This window comes from Zonotrichia leucophrys, chromosome 1, assembly GCF_028769735.1.
Source record: "Zonotrichia leucophrys gambelii isolate GWCS_2022_RI chromosome 1, RI_Zleu_2.0, whole genome shotgun sequence".
Classification (NCBI taxonomy): Eukaryota; Metazoa; Chordata; class Aves; order Passeriformes; family Passerellidae; genus Zonotrichia; species Zonotrichia leucophrys.
Window position 1 is genome coordinate 108315495 of NC_088169.1, and position 13724 is coordinate 108329218.

The 13724-nt window shown below is 39.8% G+C and overlaps 1 protein-coding gene across 3 annotated transcripts in view; it reads right to left on the reverse strand.

Annotated features, from left to right (window-relative positions):
* Window positions 1–13724, reverse strand: part of ROBO1 (roundabout guidance receptor 1) — a 682144-nt gene that overhangs the window by 632793 nt on the left and 35627 nt on the right. Inside the window, exon 1 of one of the 3 annotated variants that reach the window (XM_064726883.1) lies at window positions 13009–13056. The exons of the other annotated variants lie outside the window; for them this stretch is intronic. The gene's annotated coding sequence lies outside the window, so the exon portion shown is untranslated. Of the gene's footprint in view, window positions 1–13008; window positions 13057–13724 lie in introns of those variants that run through there. 3 annotated transcript variants of the gene reach the window in all.

Sequence of the window (13724 nt, forward strand, 5' to 3'; positions counted from 1 at the left end):
GATTAATATTACCTATGAAGGTGCTGTTGCTTGACACCACATTAATTCAGTTGTCTCCAGGGGAATCAGACACTGCAGTGGCGCAGTGAATAGCAATACCACAGTAAGTAGTTTTTTAATAATTTCTGATAATTCAATAATTTCAGGACATGGTCTGGGGATGTTATGGCTACAGATAATGAATATTTTATATACTTTTTTTTAAGGATTTCTTTATTTCATGCAGGACTGACATGAAACAAAAAGAATTTAAACCGAGGCTTTCTAAAACGTTGGAAAGGAGCAAATAGGAGTTATAGAGTTGCCAGCCTTTCTCCTTAAGTAACATTGTCTGTTAATAAAATATTTCAAGTCCATTACTACTGGAGCAATGCAGGTTTTTGTTAAATTTTGGGGTTTAAGTGCATCATACCTTTATTTTACCACTTGCCCAAATAATTCAAATCAACACTGGTAAAAAAATGACAGATGTCCATTAGCATAAGTGACTGATCGAAAAATAACATTAATGCCTTATTACTTATAACATATTCACCCAAATGTTTCATTAACTTCGTAATGCAATATTAATGAGAGAGATAACTAAAATTTTCTGGACCCAGTAAGTGCAAACCGCCAGCTAATCATTAAATCCCAGCTCTCCTTTCACTTAGTTTCATCTGCACAGGTTCCTCACAAATTCCCATTCACAGATCACAAAAGAACAATTTGGGTTACTTCAAGAATTAATTAGACATTTGTATGAAAGCCACTAGAACAACTGCTCCTCCTGCGAGTTCATAAAGCTGTTTAATTTGCTCTTGTATTTTCATTCAGAGGAGCTGGCAACACCACAATAAAACGCAGCATGCAGAGATAGCAAGCCAAATTTCTTACTTAATTGTTCACTTTCATTTACTATGCTCATTTAAAAGAAGCAAGCACTAACACCTTTTAACCTCAGCAGTGACACAGCTGGGGCACTCCTCACACATAATGCCGAATGACTTGGAATAACGCGCCCCTTGTCAATCTGTAAAGAGCATTCAGGTTGAGATTTAAAGTCTGTGCTTGCATTAGCAAAAGGCTGAAAACCCCTGTCTCTTGTACAGTTTAGCTTTTATTATGTTTATGTCTTGGCAGCTAATTGCCCGAAGAAAGGAAAAGAAACGCTGAACAGGAAGTATTGAAATGTGTATTAAATGCTGAAGAATAATAAGACAGCATAATTACTGATTTCTTTTCTTTTTCTTTCCTGGAACATCTTACCTTCTTCACTGAGGAGTTAAATAGCCATTTGAATGATGCTCTTTTGCAAAGCTGCCTTTATAAAGCTTCTATTGAGCAGAAGTAATAGACAAGCTCCCATACAGGACACAGGACAGATCAGATTTCTGTATTCAGCAGAGGTATTCCACAAGAAATTTGGCTTAGCCATGGAAATAATGTCACTGAAAAGTCAGAGTGAGCCCTGTGGAGAGCTAATTGAGGGTGGAGATGAGGATAATCCTCCCCCTGAACAGCAGCCCTGGCTAACCATAGCTAATATCTGCTGCGTACCACCGCAATATATTTTCCTAGTCTCCCACCACAGAGCTGGAAAGATTGGTGCATCCTTTCTCCCTCAACCTCAAAGTCCTTTTAAGATTTTCAAATTTGCTATCTGCAAAGGAAAACGCAGCCACTCAGGCTCATGTGCAATACGAAAACTGGCTGGAGCATACCAGCACTGATGTCCATCTGTCAGCATGGCACTTAGCCCACAGACAAGGTGGGACGCCAGTTCCAGCAGGGCGTAGGTGCCAATTAAATACAAATTTAGAGTGATAGCCTGCAGAAGGCAGAAAATAGCATGGATTCTGCAAGGAAGCATTACTGATGGCAAATACTGCCAAATGTTTTATTGTAAGGGATCACTTGTGTTTATGATAGCAGGCATTACGAGTCAGATCCAAATCCCATGAAAGTCAAAGTAGCCTTCCAAACACTGCAGAGAGTATACATATGTAATGTGTGTCACAGCCTGCTCTTGCTAACTTGAATAGCAAGACTATTTAATTCATCAGAACAACTGAGGCCTTAGAGAACGTGCCTTTTCCCAATCAATCTGCATGACAGTGAAAACTCTCTCTGCACAGAAAGTACTAATTATGTGTGATTGACAAGGTAAAAAGAAAGACTGCAATGCTTACCCTAAAAAAAAACCCCACAACACAAAAGTACACGATAAGAAAAGCTTGGCTGGTTGTAGCTCTGTTTTCACCCTTCCCCATGGCAAACAGGTTGCAATTAAGTAATACTCATTTCAGCTACCCCCTAAATAATTTCTGAAACAAATGTGCTACTAAGATAAACATAATCTGGAAATTTGTACTTCAGTGAACAGCATTCAAAGAATAAATAACAATAATAGCAATGCCTTAATGTATTCTATTTTTCATTGACTGACTCTCAAATTTCCTTCTCGATTCCCTCCTCCTTTATTTCTCTACCTACCTTCCAGCCTCTGCTACCCCAGCCTTCCCCTCCTCCAGAGACAAAGGGAGATGGGAAAAAAGCACAACACAAACCCCAGTGGTTCCTGTGAACTGCAAGAGGTGAGAAGGGACAGGCTACAAAGGCCAAATAAAGAGAGGCAGCAGTTGAGGACCAGCTGATACCAAACAAGTCAGAGCTCACAGGTGTGGATCCAAATTAAAGTTATTTGGGGGAACTGGGTGTGGGGGGAGCTGAGAGGGCAGTGGCTCAGAGAGGACAGACCATGAGCAGGGGTGGGTTGTCAGAGTTAGAGACTGTGGTGCTGGGCAGTGCATCCAACCAAGCTTCTGGAGCTCTGTGGTGCCAGACTTGGAAGGCAGATGGAGCACAGAGGAGGAGCATGGACCACCTCACACCAGGCTTTCAGAAACAACCACATCACCAAATTCAGCTCTTCCTCACTTAGCTTTTCACCCCCTCAACCTCTAACCCAGCCCTGCTCTCCCCCATCCATATCTGACATCTCTAGATGTTTGCAAACACTGCCAATATTGGGATCTAACTCCAACAGACAATAAGCACAGATAAACTGTTGGCAAAGTCTGCAAGAGAGGTAATACTGGGGTTTATGCAGCACATGAACTCACCCTGCCACTTTAAATGGAAATATGTTGCACAGGCACACTGTTACAGTAGGAGAGTTGAACATCTTGGTGTTAATATAATGGCTTGTTTCTGTAAGGTGTATGTATCACTCAAATAACTTTTCCCTTCTCAAGCTTTACTTGAAACTGTCAGACCAGGGAAAGAACACCTCATTTCCAATACCTGTCTTTGTTCTTCTGTCAAAATTACAGCATTTTAAAGTGTCAAATTCAGGTGTCAGGCAGATTTCTGCCACAATGACAGATTTTTTTTTCTATTTTCTTGTTGTTGTATTATTTGGAGACAGAAAATTGAAAAAAAGCCCCAAATAAAAATATATAAAATCTCTTTAGATTACATTTCCTAAAATATTCAACATTAATTTTCATTAATTCATGTAGTAAGATTGCTAGTGTCTGCTTTACAAGAAACTGAACTTTTTAGGGGCGTGTAAACATCTCTCCTGCATTAGAATAAGACATAAGTGGGTTTTTTTTTCAGAATCCTGATCATCAAATATTTGATATACCCAGTATCTTTAAGTGCCAGCTTTGACTGGGGTACTTTTACTATTCAAATCTTCCTTTAAAGAAGCCTTAAAGAATGAATTTTGTATTTGAAGAAAAGAGACTTTAAGAACTCTGCATTTGTATTCCATTTTCTTTCTCTCCTAGAACAACTTTTTTTCTCTCAGAAAAATATTAACTGCAGCAACTTTCTCTATATTTTGTCTCTATACAGTCTCATTTACTGAAAATGGGGAAGTCAAGCTTCTGGAAGGTTTAGGGATGGAGGAATTGCAATCTCATTTCCAGTTCCTGCAAAAGACCCTGGTAAAAATCACTTTTGCTGAACTCATCACTGAAAAGCACAGAACAAGTTACCCCTAACAAATACACAGAACCTCAGGTAATATTCCAGCACAGAACAAAATTAATCACACTCTAAATCACACAAAAACTTCATAAAAGATAAATAAGAATCTTTCAAACACTGGTATACAAACAGATGATGGGTACCAGAACCAGCAACCACTTGATAACAAAGGATTGTAAAGCACAATGCAGTCCTTCAGTGTGGCCTAAGCAGAGCATGCCTGCAATTTTGTCAATGAATTGTAAAACCAGAGGCCTGTTATTGAAATTATCTTCCAAGTGGGCTTCCTTTGCATTCCTTGTAATGTATGACAGACACAGCTTAACAGATTTAAACTTCCCAGGAACTGTGCTCAAATTTAATAGGATCCCAAATCATTAAAGCTCATTAAATTATAATGACAGAAAATTTTAGTTGAATCCACAGTATTAATACACAGTGTAAAGTACAGCACTTTGAGAAAGGATAATTTTCTGCCTTTGCTCTGCCTAAGTCTGAGTAACAATCAGCATTCCATTGTACATACCCACCCTCCTCCAAAAATCAAGACCTGAAATTCTGTCAAATTCTTAACTCCTTATAGTCCTTTTTTCCCCTCTATTTCCTCACATCAAGAACCCTTAACCTTGTGTGTGCTGTCTTTAGGACAGCAAAAGGGCTCCTCTCCTTCCAAGTGACAGGGTGTGAGCACAAATTTCCTGGTAGAGGCTCACAGAGCCTTCCCTAGAGTTTAAAGAACATCTGCCATGCTTTTCCATAAGTAGATGAGTTAAGAGGGGAATATTAAAAGGTATCAAACCAGAGTGCTCTAATTTGGCTGCCTGGGAAACAGACAAAGGGTGATCTCTCAAAGAACATACAAAGCATGGAGACTGCATATTATTAAACACTAATTGTAGTAGTACTAATTTTGAATAAGAAGTAGGGATAATAATATTATTAACCATAACATGATTCCAATTATGTAATAAGGCAATTCAGTCACTTTCTGTAACAAATGAGTAAACTAGAATCTCTAAAAAGTGATTTGGCCAGAAAACTGCATGTACTGAGATGATCATCAGGTACCATTTCCTGTGTCAGTATCTGAACTAAAATGGAGCCTTGTTACCTCAAGGGCTGCTATTGGAGACCTATTATTGAAGCAGAGACAAATCCATAGATTTAAGGACACATTTAATGATCTCTCTGGATGCAAGATTACTGGCTGAAAGGTGTTTCACAACTGGATTTCAGGTAGTCTATGCCCACCTCTAGCTTTATAGAGGTGGATCATTCTCTTGGCATCCTCAGTTCTCACTGCACAGCAGCCTGACAATTCTTTTGCCGTTGTTGTGACCTGCAGAGGTGTGAGAGCTACAAAATGAATGCATTAACAACAGCACAATGACTTGCTTATGTCTGTATAAGTAGAACAAACTCATGACAGGAAATTGGAAAGAGCTGCTCTGCACTACCAGGGCATTTCTGAATGCCAGCTGCAACAAGCCCTCAGAACCAAATCTGTCACTAACAAACAGATTTTGCCTGCTTAAACCTCCTCCTACTAAAACACTGATTTTGCTCAGTATTTGCTGGTCTGGAGGAACCTAGAAGGAGTACAATCTCTGCAAAATCTCAGCCTCACTCCTTGCATCTCTGCTGCACATCCACTCTAGCATGACACACAATTTCATTTACATAACAAGTCCCTAGTACTGGACTACCACATAAACAGTCTTTTTCTGCCCATTTAACAATTCCTTAGGGAAAAGTGCCCAAGCAGAGGCCCTTCCTGACTAAGATGGGTCTGTTGCAATGGGTTCATGGTTCTTTTGATCCTCTCCTCTGGACAGAACATGCACAAAGTGCATCAAGCAAGGGCTGTTTTCCACATCCTGCCTGCTCTTTAACTCCAAGCCATACGACTCTCCAAAACCCGATAACTCCAGGCACGCCTGTGGTCATTGCCCTCACCCCACACTGCCAGGGAAAAGAGTTCACTGAGGATCAAGCACTTCACTGTTTGAAGGAAAACTGATTTGCTCCAAGCTCTAACTCCAGAAAGTCTCTCTTGGTACCAGACCTCAGGCAGCAGTAAATTAATCAGCCCTTTCCTGCTTTGGGAGGTGTTGCATCATTTTAGAAGCACACAGTGAGTATGAGAGCCTGCCAAAAAGAAAATACTAGCCTAGCTGAACCAGATCCAAACTGTGCCAGGGAAACTCCCCTTGTTCCTTAAGCTACAAAGACAAACTTTCACTCAGGTTATGCAGAGTACTGAAAAGAAAAAGGATAAAATAGAAATACCTATTTTGCAGTTACAAGGTAAGAAGTTTTACCAGTTTTACCAACAGGCCACATAACGGATCATTAACCATTACATCCATATGCAGAAGCCCAACAGATTTACAGGCATCCTACAGCTCATTAGCACTGGAGATAATAGCTGTTGATTAAAAACTAACACATTGATCATTTGTTCAGGATTTTGATATGCCCAAAGCTTCCACACAATTCCTTAAAGTCTCCTGCAGAATTCTATCCCCCAGATCATGAAAACTGTGGTCTCAGCTCCATGAACACACATCCTGAGTCCATCTATTTATGGTATTTATGCAGCATGTCCTTTGATAGGTTCCTGCCCATATAATTTAGTCATAAAATCGTGCCAGGCCCATGACATGATTTGCTTCAAATTATTAAACCACTTTGTTCATTATTTATTATGGCAATATTGTTTGCCCTGTAACAGCTAAGGTTATGTTAGCATTTCCATTACAAACACAGATACATCAAGGGATTTAAGACTTGACTGTAAAAATCTTGCTTTCGGCTGGGAAGCTGCAGACAAGGTTTCAGCTGACAAGAGATTTTTTCTTTTAAACACTTTGTATTAAGAATGAAAACAAAATCCATCTCCTAACAATTTGGCTATAGCAATAAGGAAGAAAATAATTGCCATTTCCTATCAAATGACACTTGCATAGACATTTTCCTAAATTAAGATATTTATAGCAGGCCCTGGGTCATTTTGTTGTATTTTAAAATTATAAGGCAATTCAACTCTGTAAAGCTGGCCACTATATCTTCTAAATGGTTTAATATTTTATGTATGGAACTCAGAAATTGTACAAAAGCATCATACCCTGCACATGTAAATGTAACAAATTACTATTTAAGGACACATAATGGACATTTCTTTACCTCGATATCCATACAGAAGAGTTTCAATACAACTTATCAACAAAATTGAAAATCCCAAATTAGTAATAACATTTTCCAACACTGAATAATTCATTGCTTCTCCATAGAGTGCTGATCCTATTGCCTATGCCCATCTCAGCAGTGTTTATGGGACTAGTATATATTTTTTTAAAGTGTGGCTATTATTTGTTTATAGATGCAAAAGCCCAACACAGTATGAAATTATAGTTCTTACCAGCATTAGGATTAAAATAAAGAATTTTGCCAATGCATTTGCTCATAATTCAGATGCAGAGCACATCCTATTCTGATGGACTAGAGAGACAGACAATTCACCTTCAAAGAAGGTGGAAAGTAATCTTTGCTTGAGGCACAGCAAATTCCAATACAGTTCACTTTTTCCATTAATGCATAAGTAGATATATGATAAGGATTAGTAATAAGGCCATATGGATTCCTGCACTAGGTTGTCTCAAATCTTAAGCAGAATTTCTCCATTTGCTTTTTTATATAGGTACCTATCCATAGGCAGATCATGGGTTACCTAAATTTCATGTTTTGGTGTATCAGCTGTTTTCAGTTGCAATGATTGAATGAATCATCCCTGAGACAGGAAGCTGGATTTTTAAGTAATCATTTGGTTTTGCTACTTGATAACCAGAAGAATTCTTTATTGCACATGATTGCAGTTTGTGGAGCGTGAACTTGAGATTGAAATAGAGAAAGAGGAAGTTCAAGTTTACCCTTGATCATGCTTCAATATTGAATTTCATTTGTATGACAGCTATGTGAAGTAGTCAGAAAACCTATTTTTAATAATGGAAAAGTTACAGCAAAATTGTAAGTATAATTTTGAGCTCCATCTTTAAAAAGAAAAAACAACTCTTAGTAGATACACTCTTCCAGAGATCTATAGAACAATACATTTTCAACTTGCAACAGCAAAAAGAAACATGACTCTAATATTTAAGAAAAAAAAAATCATTTGAGTCGCATTTCAGAACTCTTGTCTCTATGATTTATCATATTATGTACTTTGTCATCTAGAGTCAATAATGCTTGCATGTGCGCAAATTTAACTATATTTTGAAGAGACTGGTTTTAAGGTTAGGTGCAGATATTTTGTAGTCACTTTAGATAGATTCGTGAACGTATCCTGTCTTTGTTCTCTGTGGTACCTTTATTAAATTTGGCATTTTTCATATAAAATGCTATCATTTGTCTATGATGCTCTTCTTCCCAAATCTTTTTTGCACTCACTTCACTCTGACCTTCCTTTAGCCTTCACAGTCACACACAAAAAAAAAAAAAAAAAAATCAGAGGATAAGACACCAAGAAATGATTCAGTGTATCCTTCTGATCAAAGGCTGCAGCAATTAGAGAATTGTAAAATCACAGAAGGGTTTGTGTTGGAAGGTACCTGAAAGAACAACTCATTCCAACCCCCTGCCATGGTCAGGGACACCCTCCACTTTCCCAGGTTGCTCAGAGCCCCATCCAACCTGGCCTTGAGCACATCCAGGGATGGAGCAGCCACAGCTTCTCTGGACAACCTGTGCCAGGGCCTCACCATGCTCACATTTTTCCCTTAAGAAATTTCTTCCTAGGTAATTTCTCCCTGACATACCTCATGGCATCCCCAACAGATGTGTTCCCAAGCTATTCTTGAGGCTTTCGTACCATGGATAATTCACAGTTTTCCCAACAAATCTGTTTCAGAGTTTTACCATCTCTGTCATTGCAAAGATTTGCCAGACATATAGAGGATTCTTCCATGTTGTCATGGAGAATTTATTTGCATCTGTCTGCATATGCAAAGACTGATGGGTGACTCAGTTTTCTCACCTCCTCCAGAGTTAACAGTCTATTACCTCCCTCTTTATTTCAAAATTGTGTTCCCAAGTTCATCTGATTGCTTTCCTTGGCATAATTCCACTTCCTTGGAAATGGATTTTCACATGCACCTGTCCCAGCAGATTCCCAGGCTTGTTCTGAATAGTTTAATTTGATCCTGGAAAGGCTGAAAAGCCTTGACTTCCTTTCTAAGGCAACCCAATACCAGACAAGTCCCAAAGAAGCAAACTTCCTGACTGCCATTCGTGTGACTATATTAAGATCCCTACTAATCATCTCCTTGTCAAGCAGGCCATAAAAATGAGACCTCAAAATTAGATTCATCATGATGGGGGAAAAAATAAAAATGAAAAAAAATCTGATTATATTTAATTTTTATTTCCTGTCAAGTATAGCACTGTCCAAAAAGCTTCTTAGTAATATTAAATGTATCAAAAAGAGAATGCTTTACCAAACTTTGCAGTTCAGTGGAAGACACTTAACCATCAGCTTGCTTCATGGTCCAGCAGAGCTGATGTTTCCATGAGCAGAGGGCAGTGATCCAGGTGAGGCTGGATAATGATGTGCTGAAAGCTTGGCTATTACCGGGGGCACTGAGCATGTACCTTCAAATTGATTTGCAGGTCACCTTTCTGTAACCAGCACACTCTAACACTGTTCTCCTACCTTTCCTAGCAATCTTCCTCTGCTAACACTCTCTTTGAGTGGGGAGAGGCAACAAACATCCAAGAGCCATCAGTTCCCGTTAATCATGTAACTCCACAGAAGACAGTGAATTTTATCTGCTTGCTTTAGATGAGAAACAGGTTCTTCGTCTCCAGAAAAGACCTACAGTTGGTTTTCCACACCTTCCAATTTTATTTATAAATACACTATTTGAGTGGTTTAAATAAGTTAGTAGGAAATAAACTATTTGAATAGTTTAAATATCTTAGCACTCAAAAGCTGTTAGAGGGGTGTACACTCACATGCAAGAGCAGCACAGATCACAGACATGGCTCAGAAAGAACCCAGCCCAGGTAGCTAAACCAGAGGAGCTGCAATAATAAAAAACTCTGATTCTTTCACCCTCACTGCCCCTGCTCTGCTGTGTTTTTGAGTCAGCACAACACTCCCTGCACTCAGCTGCTCCATAGTGCCAGGGTCTTGCCTCTGGAGAGAGGAAGGGTTAACTGGTGCTCATGGCACCTGTTTGCAGCTCTAGAAACCACAGCACCCATGATTTCCTGAGCTACCTGGCACTCATCACTTCAGTTCCTTTGGAAGTCAAAAATCAATTATGCAATTTTTTTTTCCAGCACATAGTGCATGTGTATATCCACAGACTGATTTTTCTAAAGATGATTAGAGCCAGGACAATTAATCAGGTGCTTTAAAAACTCTCATTAAGTACCTTCAAGTAACTGAGCGTTGGAAATTTGAAAATGCATCAATAACTATTTCAGTTTCAACCACACTTCCTGCCACACAGTGGAGGTGACAGATACACAACAGCAGCTATTGATCTGGAGAATTTAGTTTCTACTCCTTCTCTGGGCTTATCCCCTTTGACTGATTTACAGAAAGACATTTCCACTATTTTTCTTGTCAACAGGATACTACATTATTAAAGGAGAGGTTATTGATTGAAAGCCAGGATAGCCTGGGCATCCCAGTAAATTTTGACTGAGAAGGTTTTAAATCACTTTGTGAATGTATTCCAATCTGGAAATACAAAATAGTGTCTGTAATTGTTAGGCAGATTTAAAATTAAGATTCTGAAAAGTTGCTAGCAACAAAACTGAATGCCTACTAGGCTTTTTCCATATTTTCTGTTGGCTTGTTTTAAGTTGGTTTTTCTCAAAGCGCTGTCCGTGCCTGTGAGCTAAGCTGTGAAAGAACTGCCTGGAGACTTTGGGAGTAAAATTCAAACTTGTTTTGTGAGGCAGCATCCATTTCCCTGTCAGAAAGAACTACCACGGGACCTCCTTCATGCCTCTCAGCACAGACATGAGATTAAAGTTTTCTCTACAACACCCAGGGGGAACACTCCAGAAAGCAGTTTAAAATTTAAACAGATAATTCAAAAGGAAGCCACAATGCAATGGCAGGGTCCGCTCGGATGCTGAAGGGGAAGTGGGTTAACCAGGGGCTGGAAAACTCCCCCTTTGGAGTACAGTCCTTTCCCACAGGACCTCTCTGTGCTGTGCTGGAGGTACAGGGCTGTGTTTCAGGGAAGACCCTAATTGATCCCAGAGCTGGGTGGCCTCTTGGCCCAGAGGAGATAACAACTGGGTTACAGGAGTGAGGCAGAGATAGGTATGCAATAAAAAACATTAGGTTTTACAAAGGACCAAAGTTGGGATTACTTAGTGATATTGATTGCCTGTAAAGCTCCAAAACCCAACCCACTTAGAAAAGACTTCTTGTAGAATTTTCATTCTGCTCATAGTCTAACACAGCAGCCTGAAAAATGTCTGTATTTGAGACAGAGTGGGCAGGTAGATGGCAGCCCTTTAGATTGTATTGCCACTGACATTTGTAACTCATCCAGTTACAGCTTGGATTGTCACTCCTGAACCACATGATTCCTAACCCAATCAAGTGGCTTTTGGATGGCTTAAAAGTGAACTCCAAATTAATAATTAGCATTTTTTTTTCTTATAATATGCTGGCAGTCCTGCACAGATCCAAACCAGAACTGGTCTAAGCCCACATAAATTTAATTGGCTTATCTGTAATCACCATGTTAAATGATACAAGCCTCTAGTTGATATTCTTAATTTCATTCAGATGAAGGTCATTTTGATTTACCTTGCATTGGTAGATCAACAGTCACAAGCTATAACTGTTCAAAACCTGATACCTCAATCATTCAGCTAAACTGGTATTTAAATCTAAGTAGATTGGTGAAACTTATCTTTCTATAACTTTTAGTTTGTTGATTTTAAACAGAATGAATAACTATATTCACACCAGAAACAGATCTTTCCTTGAAACCTATTTTTCTGCTCTTCATTCCCTTCCCATTTGTTCATTTCTTATACAATACTATTTTATGTATTCCTCCCTAAGGCATAAAAACATATCATATGTCATGTGTGAACTTATAAACTCTTTTGAAATACAGGGATAGTAAATTCTGAACAGTATCATTTCTAACATCTGAATAACTCTACTGAACAAACCATCTATCAAACACACAAGAAAAAGTCCTCCACAAGGTAAGAACTAGAGGAAGAAATAACAGTATAAAACTTGTCTTACTCCCCTAAAAATCAGATCTTAAAACAAACACACCTATTCATTCATAGTAAGGTGTAAATACTTTTTACATTCATGTTTAATACAGTATCACAGTCATCATGGTATACAGCTAATCCATGTACCATATGGAGGGATACACTGCTGATTATTGCACCACAAAAACCAAATCCCACAGGCCTGCATAAAATATCTAAATCATTCATTCTCACTGTTATCCTTAAATCCAGGAACAGCACAATTACAAAAAATTTTCAATCATTTCTATTAAAGATAAATATTTCTTCTCAATTACACTGCAATGAGACAATTTCATAGAATGGCTTGGATTGGAAGGGACCTTGAAGATGATATAGGTACAACCCACAGTTAAGGAAACAGCCCAGTGTGACCATTCTCAATCAATCTCTATCAATCACACTCCCCGTGTCACAGACTATCACTGTGGGGGACATGCTGGGACTGTCACCCTTTCATTGGGGTGGCTCCAGTGACCCAGTGGGTCCCTGCCTGGCTCCCTGCACACCCACTCACCACCAGACCAGGTCTCCTCAGCAGCTCAACCCCAGGATTTCCACAACAGAGTCTCAGATGCCTCATTCCATAAAGCCACTTATCCACAGAGCAGTAACACACAAACAGCCTGAGCTAGTTCCTCAAAGGAGGGACCCTGAGCAAAGGAACCCCCAGGCTTTTATCCCCTCACAGTCCAAGCATGCTGTCATCTTATTTCAAGGTTTCCATACCTTCTCAGTGATTTCTCATGCGCAGCTCCTCACAGCACTGACTCTTTCTTCACAGCACAACCAACAAACTCCAACTCTCTCCTCACCCAGCTCACCCACTCTTTTATAGCACTCTTCTTATTGGACACAGCTGTGGCCTGTTAAGGTCAGGTCTGTTCCTAATCTTTGGTGATTGGTACAGCTGCAGCTCCTCAGGTGTGAGACTGCCTTCTGCACCATCTTTACTTTCTTACATTCTATCCCACCACACAAGTGCAGCAGTCTCACCATTCCTCCCCAGCCATCACTTCCTGCTGTGTCTCAGCGTCCCTGCCCTGTCAGTGCCACAGCTCCCTGTGCCCTTTGCTGTGCACAGGGTGGCAGCTCACAGCCTCCTCTCTCAGGCTCCCACCCAGAGGTGAACCTGCAGCTCCATCTGCAGCTGCACCCCGAGCTCCCTGCACTGCAAGTGTTCTTTAACATCAAATGTGTTCCTCAACACCAAATGTGTTCCTCAGCACCCCTTGCCATGAGCAGGGGCCCTTTATGAGACCAGGTTACTCAAGGCCCCACCAACCTGGCTGCAGGGATGAGGCATCCACAGCTTCTCTGAGCAGCCCATTCTAGTGCCTCACCAAACTCACAGTAAGGAATTTCTTTCTAATATTTATTCTAAATGTACTCTATTTCAGATTGAATCGATTGCCCTTCGTCCTATCACTACATGCCCTTGTAAA